Raw genomic sequence first — 16,451 nt, 5'->3', positions numbered from 1 at the left:
GGGGGAATGTTAGTAAAATGGTATCATCTTCCTAAGCCCAGTCTGGCTTACTAGAACTCAGGTGACCAAATGGCCCAATCACAAGCATCAGCTCCACGCCCACCCTAACGGTATTTGTTGCCCCCACTTCCTTACCTCTGCAAAGCTATGTAAGACCTGTTCTCCCAGTACAGGCTGCTGTACTCTCATGCACAGGGGGGCCGCCTTTTGGGTTTCCCCCACCTGACAATAAACCTTTCTCTTAAAAAAAAAAGACAGTAATGCTTGAGATTGCTAATCTGCTATTTTTTCAAATGTTTTATTTATGTACTTACTTATTTGAAAGGCAGAATTACAGAAGCAGAGGCAGAGTGAGAAAGAGGGAGGTCTTCCAACCATTGGTTCACTCCCTAAATGGCTGCAACAAACAGAGCTGTGCTGATCTGAAGCCAGGAGCTAGGAACTTCTTCTGGGTCTCCCACATGGGTGCAGGGGCCCAAGCACTTGGGCCATTTTCTACTGCATTTCCAAGCCATAGCAGAGAGCTAGATTGGAAATGCAACAGCTGGGACTCAAACTGGTGCCCATATGGGACGCCAGCACTGCATGAGGTGACTTCACCAGCTATGCCACAGCGCTGGCCCTCCGAATTCTTTCTATGAAGTCAGCATCACCTTAATTCCTAAAACAGAAAAAAGATACAACAGAGTAAGAGAACTATAGACCAATATCCCTGAGGAACATAGATGCAAAAAACCCTCAACTTGATACTAGCTAATCTAATCCAACAACACAACAGAAAGATCATTCACCAGATCCATGTATGATTTATCCTTGGTATGTGGATATGGTTCAACATTCGCAAATCAAAAAATGTGATAAATCACATTAACAAACTGAAGAACAAAAAACATATGATAAACTCAATAGATGCACAGAAAGCATCTGAATACGACATCTTTTCATGATAAAAGCCTTAAGCAAATTGGGAATAGAAGAAACATTTTTCGACAAAATCAAGATAATTTAAGACAAACACAAAGTCAGCTTCTTATTGAATGGGACATAGTTTGAAGCATTCCCACTGAGATCCAGAACCAGAAAAGGATGCCCACTCCCACTATTGCTATAAAATATAGTCCTGGAAGCTTTATCCAGAGAAATTAGGCAACAAAAAGAAAGCAAAGGGATGCAAATTGGAAAGAAGGAAGTCATACTATCCCTATTTGCTGATGACATGATTCTATACATAGGGGATCCAAAATACTCCACTAATAGACTGTTGGAACTCAGAAAAGAGCTTGGTAAAGAGGCAAGATATAAAATCAACACACAAAATGAACAGTCTTTGTATACACAGACAATGCCATGACTGAGAAAGAATTTCTAAGATCAACCCCATTCACAATGCTTTTAAAAAGTAAACATCGTCAATTAAATTTAACCAAGGATGTCAAATGTCTACAATGAAAATCACAAAATATTGAAGAAAGAAATAGAAGCTACAAAAAAATGAGAAAACTATTCATGTTCATGGATTAAAAGAATTAATATCACCAAAATGTCCATTCTACTGAAGGAAATTTACAGATTCAGTGTTAATCCAATCAAAACACCAATGACATTCTCATCAGATCTAGAAAAAAATGTTAAAATTTATATAGAAACACAAGGGACCCCAAATAGCTAAAGAGTCTTATTTAACAAAAAGAAAGTCAGAGGCATCACAATACCAGATTTCAAGACATACTACAGGGCAGCTATAATCAAAACAGCCTGGTAATGGCAAAAAATAGACGTGTAGTCCAATGGAACATAATAGAAACTCCAGAAATCAATCCATGCATCACTACTAATTTTTCTTTGAAAAAAGGAACTAAAATAAATCTCTTCAACAGATGGTGCTGGGAAAACTGGGTCTTGGCGTGAAGTAGTATGTAGCAAGACCCCTAACAAAAATCCACTCAAGGGACTGGCACTGTTATTAGTGGGTAAAGCCACTGCATGCAGTGCTGGCATCCCATATGGATGCCAGCTGGAGTCCCGGTTGCTCCACTTCCAATCCAGCTCTCTGCTATGGCCTGGGAAAGCAACAGAAGATGGCCCAAGTCCCTGGGCCCCTGCACCCTCATGAGAGACCTAGAAGTTCCTGGCTCCTGGCTTCAGATCAGCACAACTTCGGCAATTGCACCCAATTGGGGGGTGAACCATCAGATGGAAGACCCCCCCCACCGCCTCTTATAAGGTGTTTTAATATCTGGGAGAATCTGAGTCAAGAAATGGTTTATAAGAAAGCTACGACTGTCAGGTGACTCTGGGTCTAGTTGGTATATCAGAGGAGAGACTGTGTAAGGCTTTCTACAAAAACAGAAGGTTTTTTTTGCCTTGAATGATCTCTCCCAATTTGTCATAAGGGCGTTATAAACCCAATTTGGATCTTGTTTGGGGACCACATTTGCCCCTATGGGATGGGTAGGGTTAGTTTGATGGATCGCATAAGCATGGATTCAGGCCATTTCCAAACTCATCTTTGCTTCTCTGGGAGAGGATCGTAAAGATATTGTGAAAAGTCTGATCACAGGACTTGGTTAGATATTGGAACTCTTTAATCTACGATGCTGGGTTAGAGGTGAAGGAACCCAGTTTTTGTTTGATTTGTGATAGATCAGCAAGTGAGAAAGGATCACGGACCCTGACTATGCCCTCTGCTCCTGCCAACTCTTGAAGGGGCAACATGGAAGCAGGTTCCCCAGCTGCTATAAGAGAGTGAGTGACTTGGGGACTGTGGGAAGAAGGGAGTCGAGGGTTTGAAGCAGTGGTGACGGGGCTGGAAGAGTATGCTGGTTCAATGGAATGGGGGAGGGAGAAAGTTGGAGCAGAGGGTTTGAGATAAGGCAGGGGGAGAAGAAATAGACAAGGGCTGGTTTTGAGATAAAGGCGATCAGGAGATAGGTGGAATAGAAACAGATACTACCTCTTGGAATTTTTGGATGAGAGGGGGAGGGGGAGGTGTCAATGAGACAGTGAGAGCCAGGGAGGACAGTGCCAGAGTGGATAGTGGGCTTTGAGGCTGTTGTGTGGGAAGTGAACTGTGCCAGGCCTAAGTAGGAAGGGGCTGAGCCAGTGTGTGTGATGGGGGGGGGGAAGTAAAATGGGGACTAATTTGCAGGATCGAATGTAAAACAATGGGGCTTTGACTCTGGTTCTGGATCTTTAGTAGGAGCCTTAGTGGGCAGGAGGACTCGAGCTGGGGAACATGAGGTGCATAAAGGTTTAGGCCGGAGATAGGAGAAAGCTTTAACATAGGGAATCTCTTTCTACTTTTCCAAATGCTCACAGAAATGGTAGAGATCCTGAATAATGTCGGGGCTCAAACGTGCTGTTAAATGGCCATTTGGACTGGTTGTCAAGGTCATATGTAGACCATGCCTGATTACAAAGAAATATGAGGTGATGGCGTTTGAGATCTGGGGCCAGTTGGAGAGGAACAATATTATTTAGGAGACAATCGAGGAGAGAGTCAGATGGAACATGGGACGAGGAAGCACTCATGGTGGGTGACCTGAGGTGTAGGACTGGAGGACAGCAGGTGTCCCTGAGGTCATGGCAGTCTGATTAGAAGAGCAAGGGAGCAGGGAGTGTGGTTATCACCTGCACACACTGCCACCATGGGTGTAAATGCTGAAAGAGTTGTGGTGCCTTGTACCAGGACTTTGAGATGAAGCAGAGCAGAACCACAACCCAAAGGAGAGGTCACAGTGAGAGAATTCACCATTCCCCATTTTACCCCAGGATTTGGACGGCTGGTGTGTGGACGGGAATAAAGTGCATTCTGTGGCAAAAGAGGAGGTCCAGGGGTGGTTCTGTAGTTCACAGAAATCCAAGATCCCAAAGCAGCTCACATCCCTGAAGGGAGAGCATGGTCGAGGCAGAGCCTGGATCTGAGTCATGGCGCCAGTGGAAAACCATCACAAAACCCACCAAACACAGAGCAAAAGGAAAGGTTTTATTGTCAGAGGCAACAGGCTGCCTCCCGACAGGCTGCCTCCCCGTGCACAAGAGAGCAGCAGCCTGCACTGGAGAAACAATGCTTATAATAGCCTTGCAGAGATAAGGAAGTGGGAGCAGCAAATCTCATTATGAGTAGGGCATGAAGTTGACACTTGCTGTTGGGCCATCTGGACACCTGATTTCTGGAAAAGCAGGCCCGATTCTGAGAAAACCAAAACCTATCTTGTATAGTGGTGCAGGGTGGCACTTTGGACAAGAAGGTACCAGTCTTGCTAATACTCACAGTTGAGAGATTTTTTGGTTCCCAAATGATGTCTTTGATTTTGGTAAGAATTCCTTGTTTCCTGTCTCATCATCCAATTCACCCTGTGGCTGGCTCAGTTACCCAAAGACATAGGAAGGCAGTCAGGCCGCCACCTCTGGGACAGCAACATTATTGCCTGGAGTGGTCCTGTCAGGAGTTACTGTAGCCTCCCTAAGAGTTACTGTAGCCTTCCTAGGAATTCACAGTCAGGAGTTACTGTAGCCTCCCTAAGAGTTACTGTAGCCTTCCTAGGAATACACAGTCAGGAGTTACTGTAGCCTCCCTGAGAGTTACTGTAGCCTTCCTAGGAATTCACAGTCAGGAGTTACTGTAGCCTCCCTGAGAGTTACTGTAGCCTTCCTAGGAATTCACAGTCAGGAGTTACTGTAGCCTCCCTGAGAGTTACTGTAGCCTTCCTAGGAATTCACAGTCAGGAGTTACTGTAGCCTCCCTGAGAGTTACTGTAGCCTTCCTAGGAATTCACAGTCAGGAGTTACTGTAGCCTCCCTAGGAGTTACTGTAGCCTTCCAAGGAGTTACTGTAGCCTTCTTAGGAGTCCACCTGTGCACTGACACTTTCATCAAACTGCACTTCAGTAGGAAAATGCTCCCACACCAGGATGGTTTCACCCACCCCTTTGCTTCTCTTCTCAGAGCAACTCTGCAATTCCTGTAGTTAACAAAAGGATTTATTATAGAGAAATCCAGATTCTGCTTCAGGTGGTCACACTTTTTTTTTTGACAGGCAGAGTTAGACAGTGAGAGAGAGAGAGACAGAGAGAAATGTCTTCCTTTTTCCGTTGGTTCAACCCCCAAATGGACGCCATGGCCGGTGCGCTGCGCCAGTCCGAAGCTGGGAGGCAGGTGCTTCCTCCTGGTCTCCAAGTGGGTGCAGGGCCCAAGCACTTGGGCCATCCTCCACTGCCTTCCTGGGCCACAGCAGAGAGCTGGACTGGAAGAGGAGCAAGCGGGACAGAATCTGGCTCCCCAACCGGGACTAGAATGCAGGGTGCCGGCGCCACAAGTGGAGGATTAGCCAAATGAGCTGCAGTGCCAGCCAACATTCCACTTTGAAATATTTCTATTCAACAAATGATAGAAATCTAGGCATTTTCCACTCTATCTCAGTCAGTGGGTAGAAACTTTTTAGTAATCCTGGGTAGCTTCCTTAAGTCCCTGTAAAGGAGTTAAAACTACTGGATGTGTCAAACTTGTAATTATTAAAACATAAGAGCTACAAAATCTGTGTTTCACCTCACTCTCCAAATTATCAGCATACATACAGAGGACAACGTGCGTAATGGAGCCAGTTGGGACAATAATTGCATCTGTAGGGTGTCCAATAGCTTACAAATTTGGGAAGATGCATGTAAGGACTTCTTACCAGAAAGCATGCAATATTCATGAAACTTAAATAGGATTCAGATGAGCTTTTGCTCTTCTTGCTTTGGACAGAACAGTGACTCCCTTCACCTGAGCAGAAACCACACTCTCCCCCAGCTGCTTACCCCACAATCAGACCTGTTTCACAAGAACCTTTATCAGCACCTGAAAGAGCCTCCATGATCCACTGCCATTTACAAACATGATTTGGTTCTGCTACAGGGATTGGCAAATCATGACACATTTCCAAGTCTAATGAATATTTCAGGTAATTTACCTAACCAAAACATACACTGTGTCAAAAAATATATTCCAACTTAAAGCAAAAAATGCCTTAATGTGGCACACAAGAAAAGCCCTATGCAAATTAAAAAATTCTCAAAGAAACAATATTGTCCCCTGCGTCTTGTTCCCATTTTTGGACCCAAGTATGGTTGTTAATATGTGGTTACCTTAGAATACAAGTGCAAGTTTAAATAGGAAGCACAGCCCTGCACAGTCCTGCACAGCAGGTCTTCTGAGAGTGGTACCTTCGAGGAAGTCGAACGTGGCCACACCTGCTCCAGAGTGTCCCTTATGGGTGGTGCGCAGGACAGGTAAATGACGGTCACTTCAGATCAGAAACCAGACAACTGACTCTCTGCTGGCTTCAGTGTGCACATCAGACCCAACAGCTGTTAGCTTCCTATGCAGACGTGAGCCACATGAAGTCCACAATGAGGACGGCAAATCTGAGGCAGTCAGCCCTAGGAAAGCTTAGTATTTCTGCTGTCCACATGCATGGCTGTGCCCTGCAAGGCTCTGACCCGTGTCTGCTGTGTATGGCTGGTCATCATTTTGTTTACCTGGCTGAGGTTAAGCCGGCTCCAAGTATCTGTACAACCAGTAGTTCTGGAGTTTCCATAAGAATAGTGGAGCAGGAGGGGCTTGCCCTAGAGCTGCTTCACTCCAGGGACCTGAAGAATTTTCTGCTCCAGGTGGGCTCTGTGCTCATGCTGGCAGGCGTGGCACCTTCCCAGCCCCGCGGGCTGGTGGATGCCTGAGCAGTGAGGTGCGAGGCTCCTGCAGTGTGCCAGGGAGTGGTGGTTCCAGCCACCTGGGAATCATGCCCTGAGGCAATGCAAGATCCACCCTCCCCACGGACAGTGGAGAGCCAGGCGCAGGCCCACGGTGCAGGGAGATAGCTCAGCTGGAGGCAGTGGGTGCCATGCAGTCGTATAAAAATAAGAACCTGTCTCCATGGTTATACACACACACACACACACACACACACACATTTACCGAAGAGTATGAAGACTTCCACAATGAAAATTACAAACTGCTGATGAAAGCAATTCTAGAATAAGGCAACTGAAAATAAATCATTGTGAAAATTAAGAGTGGGAATGTGAGAGGGAGGAGGAAAAAGGGTTGGAGACTGGTTCGTGGTGGAGGAGGTATTACTATGTTCCTAAATCTGTATATATGAAATACATAAAACTTGTATAACGTAAATAAAATTTTAAAGAAAATAAGGCAGTGAAAAGACTAGTAAGTTTAGTGCTGGTGCTGTGGTGTAGTTTGTAAAGCCTTTGCCTGCAGTGCCTACATCCCATATGGGTGCCTATTTGAGTCCAGGCTGCTCCTATTCCAATCCAGCTCTATCTTAATGGCCTGGGAAAGCAATGGAAAACGGCCCAAGTGCTTTGGCCCCTGCACTCTGATGGAAGACCCAAAAACAACTCCTGGCTCCTGGCTTCTGATCAGCTCAGTTCCAGCCATTGTGGCCATTTGGGGAGTGAACCAGCAGATGGAATATCTGTAACAGAAGATCTGTCCCTCTCCCTCTCTTTTTCTATAACTCTGCCTCTCAAATAAATAAATAAATCTTTAAAAAAAAACTTACAAAGTTAATCTTGTTCATATGTCTCTACTACCCAAATTGACTACAAATTCAGTGCAATCGTCATCAAAATTCCAGTGACATCCTTCACACAACTAGAAGAACTATTGGGATTACATCAAACTGAGAAGTTTCTGCACTGCAACAGAAACACCAGCAAAGTGAAGAGACAACCAACAGAATGAGAAAATATGTGCAAACTATGCAACTGACAAAGGATTAATTTCCTGAATCTGTAAAGAGCTCAAAAAACTCAATAACAAAGCAAACAATTCAGTTAAGAAATGGACAAAGGACCTAAACAGATATTTTCAAGATAGAAAATCTAAATGGCCAACAGAAACAGGAAAAAATGCTCCGGATCACTAGCCATCAGGGAGATGCAATTCAAAACCACAGTGAGGTTTCACCTCACCCCAGTTAGATTGGCTTTCATACAGAAATCAACAAACAACAAATGCTGGTGAGGATGTGGGGGAAAACATATCCTGGTCCTCTGTTGTTGGGAATATGAACTGATGCAGCCACTATAGAAAACAGTATGGAGATACCTCAGAAAGCTGAATGTAGGTCTACCATTTGACCCAGCTGAAGAACCTTAAAAATCAAACCAAGATGGAGTGACCGAAGCCAATACCATTAAAAACAAGAAGTCACCTTTGCCCCAAATAAAATTAAAGTTTAAAATTACAGCCCTAAACTTTTTCCCCTAAAGCTAAAATTAGGTGCAGCTATAAAATAAGGGACCCTATGCTTAGCTAGCTTCGACACTTGTGCCTGGCTGTGCTAAGACCTAACCCAGTTTGTATACCTCCTAATACTCAAATAACGGTGTGGGAAGCAGGACGCCGCTCTCCCACAAGGGGAACAAAGGGAGCGAGAAGTCGTCCCCCCTCAGGGTGAACAAGATGGCACTGGCAGGGAAAGGAACTACTAAAGAAGTAAACAACAAAATGGCGACGAGGTGCATGCCTCCCATGTGATCTCATAGCTGATTGGATAGACGACGCATGCCCTTCACATGATCAGCTTGCAGATTGGACTGCTGTGTGCATGGACTCTATAGTGCTTTTGATTGGTCACTGCGCTGCAGGTATATAAACCGTGTGGCTTGTACTGGGGGCACTCTCCGACTCCCAAGTTCAGGAGGCCCATCTGCGCAGACGCCAAATAAATCCTCTTGCTTTTGCATCAGCTGGTCTGGAGTCTGAGTCTCTGGGGTGTGCCTCTCGATGTGTTAGCATCCTCACTCTGAGGGTCTAACACCAGCCATCCCACTCCTGCGAATTTACTCAAAGGAAACGAAATCAGCATATGAAAGAGTGATCAGTACTCCTATGTTTATTGAAGCTCAATTCACAATAGCTAAGGTATGGAATCAACATAGATGTCTATCAATGAAAGACTGGATGAAGAAATAATGGGATATATACACTATGGAATACTACAATAAATTAAAAATGAAATCCTGTCATTTAAAAAAAATGGATGCAATTGCAATGGTGAGAGTGAGCATCCTTGTCTGTTACTGGATCTCAGTGGGGATGCTTCCAACTTTTCCCATTCAATAGGAGGCTGGCCATGAGTTTGTCATAAATTGCCTTGATTTTAGTTAAGGAATGTTCATTCTAAATCCAATTTGCTTAGAGTTTTCATCATGAAAGGGTGTTGTATTTTGTCAAATGCTTTCTCTGCATCTATTGAGATAATCATATTGTTTTTATTCTTCAATTTGTTAATGTGATATATCACATTAATTGATTTGTGAATGATGGACCATTCCTGAATACCAGGGATAAATCCTACTTGGTCCAGGTGAATGATCTTCTTGATGTGTTGTTGGATTCGATGGGCCAGATTTTATTGAGAATTTTTGTGTCTATGTTCATCAGGGAAATTGGTCTGTAGTTCTTTTTCTCTGTTGCATCTTTTCTGTATTTAGGAATTAAGGTGATGCTGGCATCACTGAAATAATTTGGGAGGATTCCCTCCCTTTCAATTGTTTTGAACAACTTGAGAAGTATTGGAGTTAGTTCTTTAAATGTATGGTAGAATTCAGGAGTGAAGCCATCCAGTCCTGGGCTTTTCTTGTTAGGGTCTTTATTACTGATTAAATTTATTTCTTGCTTATTGGTCTATTTCCATTTTCTATGTCTTCATGACTCAGTCTAGGTAAGTTGTGTGTGTCTAGGAATCTATCCATTTCTTCTAGGTTTCCTAGTTTGTTGGCATACAGCTCTTTGTAGTAATTTCTGATGATTCTTTCTGTGATGTCTGTTGTTACATTTCCTTTTTCATCTCTAATTTTATTGATTTGGGTTTTCTCTCTCCTTTTTTGGTTAGTTGGGGCAATAGTGTATCAATTTTGTTTATTTTTTTCAAAAATCCAGCTCTTCATTTTGCTGATCTTTTGTAATTTTTGTTTCAATTTTGTTGATTTCTTCTCTAATTTTATTTATGTATTTTCTTCTACTGGTTTTGTGTTTGGTTTGCTGTTGTTTTTCTAGATCCTTGAAGTGCATAGATAGTTCATTTATTTGGCACTTTTCCAGTTTCTTGGTGTAGGCACCAATTGCTATAAACTTTTCTCTTAGCTCTGCTTTTGCTGTATCCCACAAATTTTGATTTTTTAATTTATTTGACAGGTAGAGTTACAGAGATTGAAAGAGGGAGACAGAAAGAAATGTCTTCTTTCTGTTGGTTCACTCCCCCAAATGGCCACCACAGCCGGCACTGCGCCGATCCGAAGCCAGGAGCCAGGCACTTCCTCCTGGTCCCATGTGGGTGCAGGCACCCAAGCACTTGGGCCATCCTCCACTGCCCTCATGGGCCACAGCAGAGAGCTGGACTGGAAGAGGAGCAACTGGGACTAGAACCCGGTGCCCATATAGGATGCCAGAGCCATAGGCGGAGGACTAACCAAGTGAGCCATGGTGCTGTCCCGATATGTTTTATTGTCATCTTCATTTGTTTCCTAAAATTTTTTGATTTCTCTTGATTTCCTCTATGATGCACCATTTATTCAGGAATATGTTGTTCATTCTCCATGTGTTTGCATATGATGTAGAGATTCTTGAGTTGTTGATTTCAAGCTTCATGGGATTGTGGTCAGAGAAGATGCATGGTATGATTTTGAATTTTTTTAATTTGCTGAGACTTGCCTTATGGCCTAACATGTGGTCAGTCCTAGAGAATGTTACATGTACCAGAGAGAAAAATATGTACTCTGTGGTTGTAGGGTAGAAAGCTCTGTAGATACTTGCTAGATCTATTTGGTCTATGGTATTGATTAACTCTGTTGTTTCCTTGTTTAATTTACTGTCTTGTTGATCTGTACATTGCTGAAAGTAGGCTATTGAAGTCCCCCTTTACTATTTTATGTGAGTCTATTAAATCCCTTAACATTTTGTTTAAATAGCCAGGTGCCCTGTAATTAGGTGCATATATATTTATAATACATCTTCCTGTTTAAATGATCCTTTAATCATTATATAATGCCCTTCTTTGTCTCTTTCAATACTTTTTGTGTTAAAGTCTATTTTGTCTGATATTGGGATGGCCGCACCAGCTCTTTTTGGGTTTCTGTTGGCATGGAATATCATTTTCCATCCTTTCACTTTCAGTCTGCATGTGTTTCTTGTAGGCAGCAAATAGGTGGGTTTTAACTTGGGAGTTGAGACCATTTACATCCAGTGTGACTATTGTTAAGTACCAACTTTGCCCTTCCATGCTTCCATAAATAGTTCTTTTTATGTATTTTGGATTTCATTTGTATTTTTTCTGGGTCATTTCCTGAGTTCATCTACTTTTGTAGTGATGTTCCTGTTTCTGTGTTTCTGTATGTAACATATCCTTGAGCATCTTTTAAAGGGCAGCATGAGTAGTTACAAATTCTCTCAAATTCTGTTTGTTGTGGAAGGTCTTTATTTTTCCTTCATTCACAAATGAGAGTTTTGCAGGGTACAGTATTCTGGGTTGACGGTTTTTCTCTTAGGACTTGCAGTATGTCTTGTCATTGTCTCCTTGCCTGTAGGGTTTGTGATGAGAAGTCTAGAGTGAGTCTAATTGTGTTTCCTCTGAATGTGATTTGTCGTTTCTCTTGTGCACATTTTAAGATCTTTTCTTTATGTATTACTGATGAGAGCTTTGCTACAATGTGTTGAGGTGAAGATCTTTTCTAGCTGTGTCTGTTGGGAGTTCTGTGTACTTGTACTTGGATGCTTCTTTCTTTCTCCAGATTCGAGAAGTTCTCTGTAATTATTTCATTAAGGAGGTCTTCTAATCCTTCCTCTCTTTCCATGCCTTCTGGAATTCCTAGAATCCATATATTGGGCCATTTGATAGAATCTTGTAGCTCCATAACTGTTTTATAATTTCCTAATTTCTTCTTCCTGTGTTGGTTTCTAGTATTATTTCCAAAATTTTGTCTTCTAGTTCTGATATTCTTTCTTCTGTCTCACTTATTCTATTGTTAAAACATTCCTCTGCAGTTTTTATTTGATCTATTGAATTCATCATTTCTAATATTTCATTCTGACTTCTCTTTAATATCTCAGTTTCTTGGGAACATTTTCATTTAGATCGTGAATTTGTTTCTGATTGCTTCTAAGGAATCTGATGATTAATTTTCTTAATTCCATTTCTGCATTATTCTTATCTCTTCTTCTTCAGTTTCTATTATTGAAGAGTTGTAGCGTTCCTTTGGTGGGCTCATAGTGTCTTCCTTATTCTTATTAAGGTTTTTTCTTTTTTTTTTTTGGCATTTCTGGTTGATTTTCTCTTTAATATGTCTTGGTGCTTGTGATGAGATTTCCCTCTGTTATAAGCTGCTACATGCCTGTGCGTTCCAAGAGGAGGCATGCAGCCCTTCCGCTGGGAGTTCTGGTCACTTCTTGATCATGATGGGGGCAGGTGCAATAGTGCTGGTGCACAAAGCCCCGCCTACTGGGGACTGCGCTTGCTTCTCACTGGTGCGTGAAACGAGCTCCAGCTCCAGATTTCTATGTTAAGGACTTCTCCTTGTTGTACAGCTTGTGTGGGAAGGGGGGATTACTCTGAAATATTGTGATCCTCATTCCTGGGTGGGGGATGTTTTGAAGTGACCTCCTCAATTGATGGGCGCGTGCACGGGAGGCAAATGCAGTAGCCCCCTGCTTACATTTGAAGATGTAAACAAACAATATAGCTTCTCCTAGCTGGCTACAGGTCCGGCTGGGGGGGGGGAGACATAGATGGAGAGGGGCATGCCCAACCTCTCCGTTTGTTCCCCTATTCTTCCCTCTTGGAATTTGAAATGCAGTTCACCAGGCTCCCCTGCCCACTGCTATCTCCATCTCCATGGATTCCTGACCTCATGTCTCACCTGGTCCACTGGGGAGGGGTTGGCGTCAGTCTCCCCATTTGGCTTCTCCATTGCACCTCTCTTCCCTTTCTTTTTTGCTCCCTTAACGAGGACCTGCCCAGTCCCTATTGTGTTCCTGGACTTCTCTGTGAGAAATTCTCACGGCTCTGTTGCCGGCTTGTTCCCTTTATCCTTATTAACTATCTATTTTGCCCACATAACTCAGAACGTCCTGTTGCTATACCGCCATCTTGCCCCTCCACCCACATTCTTTCATAATGATGGCTATCGTTTTTTGTTTCTTTGTGAAGTGCATGATTAAGCACCTTTTGTAACACTGGATGATTGGTGACAAATTGTTATGGAAAGCCTTTATTTTGTTTTCATTCATATATGCATATATGAGAACTTAGCAGGGTATAGGTTTTTTTCTTTCTTAAGACTTGGACAGGGTCTCTCCATGCTCTCCTAGCCTGTAGGGTTTCTGATCAGAAGTCAGCTGTGAGTCTAATTTGAGATTCTCTGAAAATAACTTGACATTTCTCTTGTGCACATTATAGAATCTTCTCTTTATGATTTACTGTTGAAAGTTTGACTACAATGTATTGTGGCGAATATTTTCTAGTCATGTGTATAAATTGTTTTATGTGCCTCGTGTACTTGAACATCACTTTCTCCAAATTAGGGAAGTTTTCTGTAATATTTCACTGGATACTCCTAATCCATTCTCTCTTTCCACACCTTCAGCAACTCCTAAGATCCATATGTTCAGTCATTTGATAGTGTCTCATAAATCTCCATCACTGTTTTTTAAGTTTTCTAACTCCTTCTCCTCCTCCTCCCCCTCCTCCCCCTCCTTCTTCTGCTGCTGCTTCTTCTGCTTCTTCTTCTTCTTCTTCTTCTTATTCTTATTATTATTCTCCTTTACTCTCACTCTTGCTCTCACTCTCTCTTTTGGTCTGACTGAAAAATTTCCAAAGATTTGTCTTCTAGCTTGGATATTCTTTCTTCTGCCTCACCAAGTCTTTTGTTAAGGCTTTCCACTGTATTTTTATTTAACATATTGAATTCTTCACTTCTAATATTATTTTCATTTCTCTTCAAAATCTCAATTTCATGGGTGAATTTTTCATGTAGCGGATGGATTTCTTTAACTCATCCATTTGCTTATCAGTGCTTCTGAGTAATCTTGTGATTAATCTTTTGAATTTTTCAGGCATTTCATCAATCTCTTCATCTACACATTATAATATTGAAGTGTTTTTGTGTTCTTTTGGGGAGGTCATGTTATCTTCCTTATTCTTGTTTCTTCAATCTCTGCATTTATTTTTAGATATTTGAGGAGATCTTTGTTGGTTGTTTTCCTCTGATGCTTTTTATCTTTGAACTATGCCTCTGTGGCTTATCAGAGTGTCTTCTCTTTCAATGAATACCCAGAGGTGTATACTGGGTGTGGCCAAGGGGTCTGGTCCATGCTCCAGGATGGCATGAGTATCCAGAGTGACACCCAATTTGGACATAACAGATCTCTTCTTACAAGAAAAGAGGATATGATCACCTCTGTTAGCACAATCACACTTTCACCTCCTCCTTCCAAGGTGATCAATGCCTGGGTGTTAGCCCTCAGTGGCTGCAGTGCTCATCTGTGCTGCTAAATGACCCACACAAAGAATCTGTGTAGTCCTCAGTGTGAGCATAGATCCTGCTTCAATGACCCACCCTAGGCAACCAGGGAGCTCTGAGTATGTTGAGCTGCACACCGTGATTGACCAGAGACCCAGATACACCTTGTGCCCTCTAGTACAGTCACAGTTCTCACAGTCTCAGCACACAGGGTCCCACAGTCAGAGGGTACAGAGGATCCACTCCACCCTGCTAGCCTGTCTTGTCCTTGGAGAGGCTAAGAGGTTCCCCATAGCCAGCAGTCTGTGGGTTCTCCACCTAGCCAGTTTGAAGCCCACAGCCTGTGATATGTGGAGACTCTGGGGTACCTCACAGTCTTACATGATTCTTCAGCCCCCTGTACTCCTCCCAGCCTGACTCAAAGTCAGTGAGGAATGCAGATTCTTTTCTCCAGTAAAATTCCTGGATCACACACATGCACAAGAGCCACTGGCCACAGCCCCAAATTATTTCACAATGCTGCCTTCTCCCCACTGATTCCACAGCGCACACAAGAGCCTCTGCAGCTGATGCTAGGTGCATGCCCAAGCAGCTGCCACTGCTACAGCTGTCAAGATGGCATCTCGTCTCCACCAGTTGCTAGGCATACGCACAAGATCTGCCAAAGCTTCTACCTACTTATGTTCAAAATGGCGATCACCCCCTCTCAGCTGATTGCCAGGCACTGTTGTGGGGAGGGGGGGGGAGCGAAACGTGCCCCTTTTTACCACTGATTTGTTGGGCACCCTGTTTCCTTCAGGGCTACAGGCCAGACTCAAAGACAGCGAAGTCTGTTAGTTCTGCCTTCGGCTACATTACTAGTGGCATGGGCTACTACAGTCTATTCTCACCTTGCTCTCCAAAGCTACTGTTTCTCCGGCTCTGGGCTGCTGGGGTCATGTGTTGTGCCTGTGTTCATTGCTGCATGTCTGCACCATCCATACAATCCACTGCATCCATTTTCCTTCCTAGAAATCTCCACTAGAGCTTTCTCTTTCTGTGAATGTTCTTTCTCCACTTTTTAAACTCTTTTTCCCTAACCTAGAGCAGTATGACCTTTCCCTATTCCATCATCTTGAAATAGTTTCCCCTAAGAGTTTTAAAATTTCATTTATCCTTTCAAAGTACCAGCTCAGCATTTTACTAATTGTTTAGTTTTTGCTGTGTTTATAATCTATTTGTGCTCTGAGTTATTTTTTATTTCTATGAAGTATTTATCAAGACACTGATCCTTCATGAGTTGAGGAACATTTGTATTTGGAAATGAACATGTGGGAGCCCTGGCACCGGCACAGGTGGAGTTTTCTCAGGGCTGCACTACTGCAGCTGTACCAAGGGCAGTCACACAATTGAGCACATCTCCATGGGTCCCTCTGGACTGAGTAGCAACAGATAGAACTTCTTCCCCAAGGTATAACTTTACTATTGCTCTGCAACACGGGACTACCAGCTGAGTAACTTAAACAACACAAGGATATTAGCTTGTACTTCCAGAATACAGAAATTGCATATAAGGGTCACTGGGTAAAACCAGGTGTTCCCAGGGCAGCATTCCCTGCTGGAGGCCCTGAAGATGATAAAATTCCTTGGCTTTCCAATGTCTAGAGGTTGCCTGCATTCCTTGCTTCATTTCATCCTTCATTCCACTTCTGAACCAGCAACACATTCCTTCTAGGTAGCACCCTGATTGTTTCCTCTGCTGTTTCTCTCTTCCACTGTTAAGGACCCTGGTGATTACAGTGAGCCCACCAAGATAGTTCAGAAGAATCTCCCTACCCTGAGGTAACCTGAACCTGAATAGCAACCCTCATTACATCTGCCACTTTAGCACTATTCCCAACCGCCTACCGCACCCACCATGCATTTTAACACAGCAATAGATTCTAGGAA

The sequence above is a fragment of the Oryctolagus cuniculus genome, chromosome X (assembly GCF_051225735.1).
Source record: "Oryctolagus cuniculus isolate XC-2025 breed Fujian yellow rabbit chromosome X, ASM5122573v1, whole genome shotgun sequence".
NCBI lineage: Eukaryota > Metazoa > Chordata > Mammalia > Lagomorpha > Leporidae > Oryctolagus > Oryctolagus cuniculus.
The sequence above is the reverse complement of the archived record's forward strand: the minus strand, read 5'-3'. Positions refer to the sequence as shown.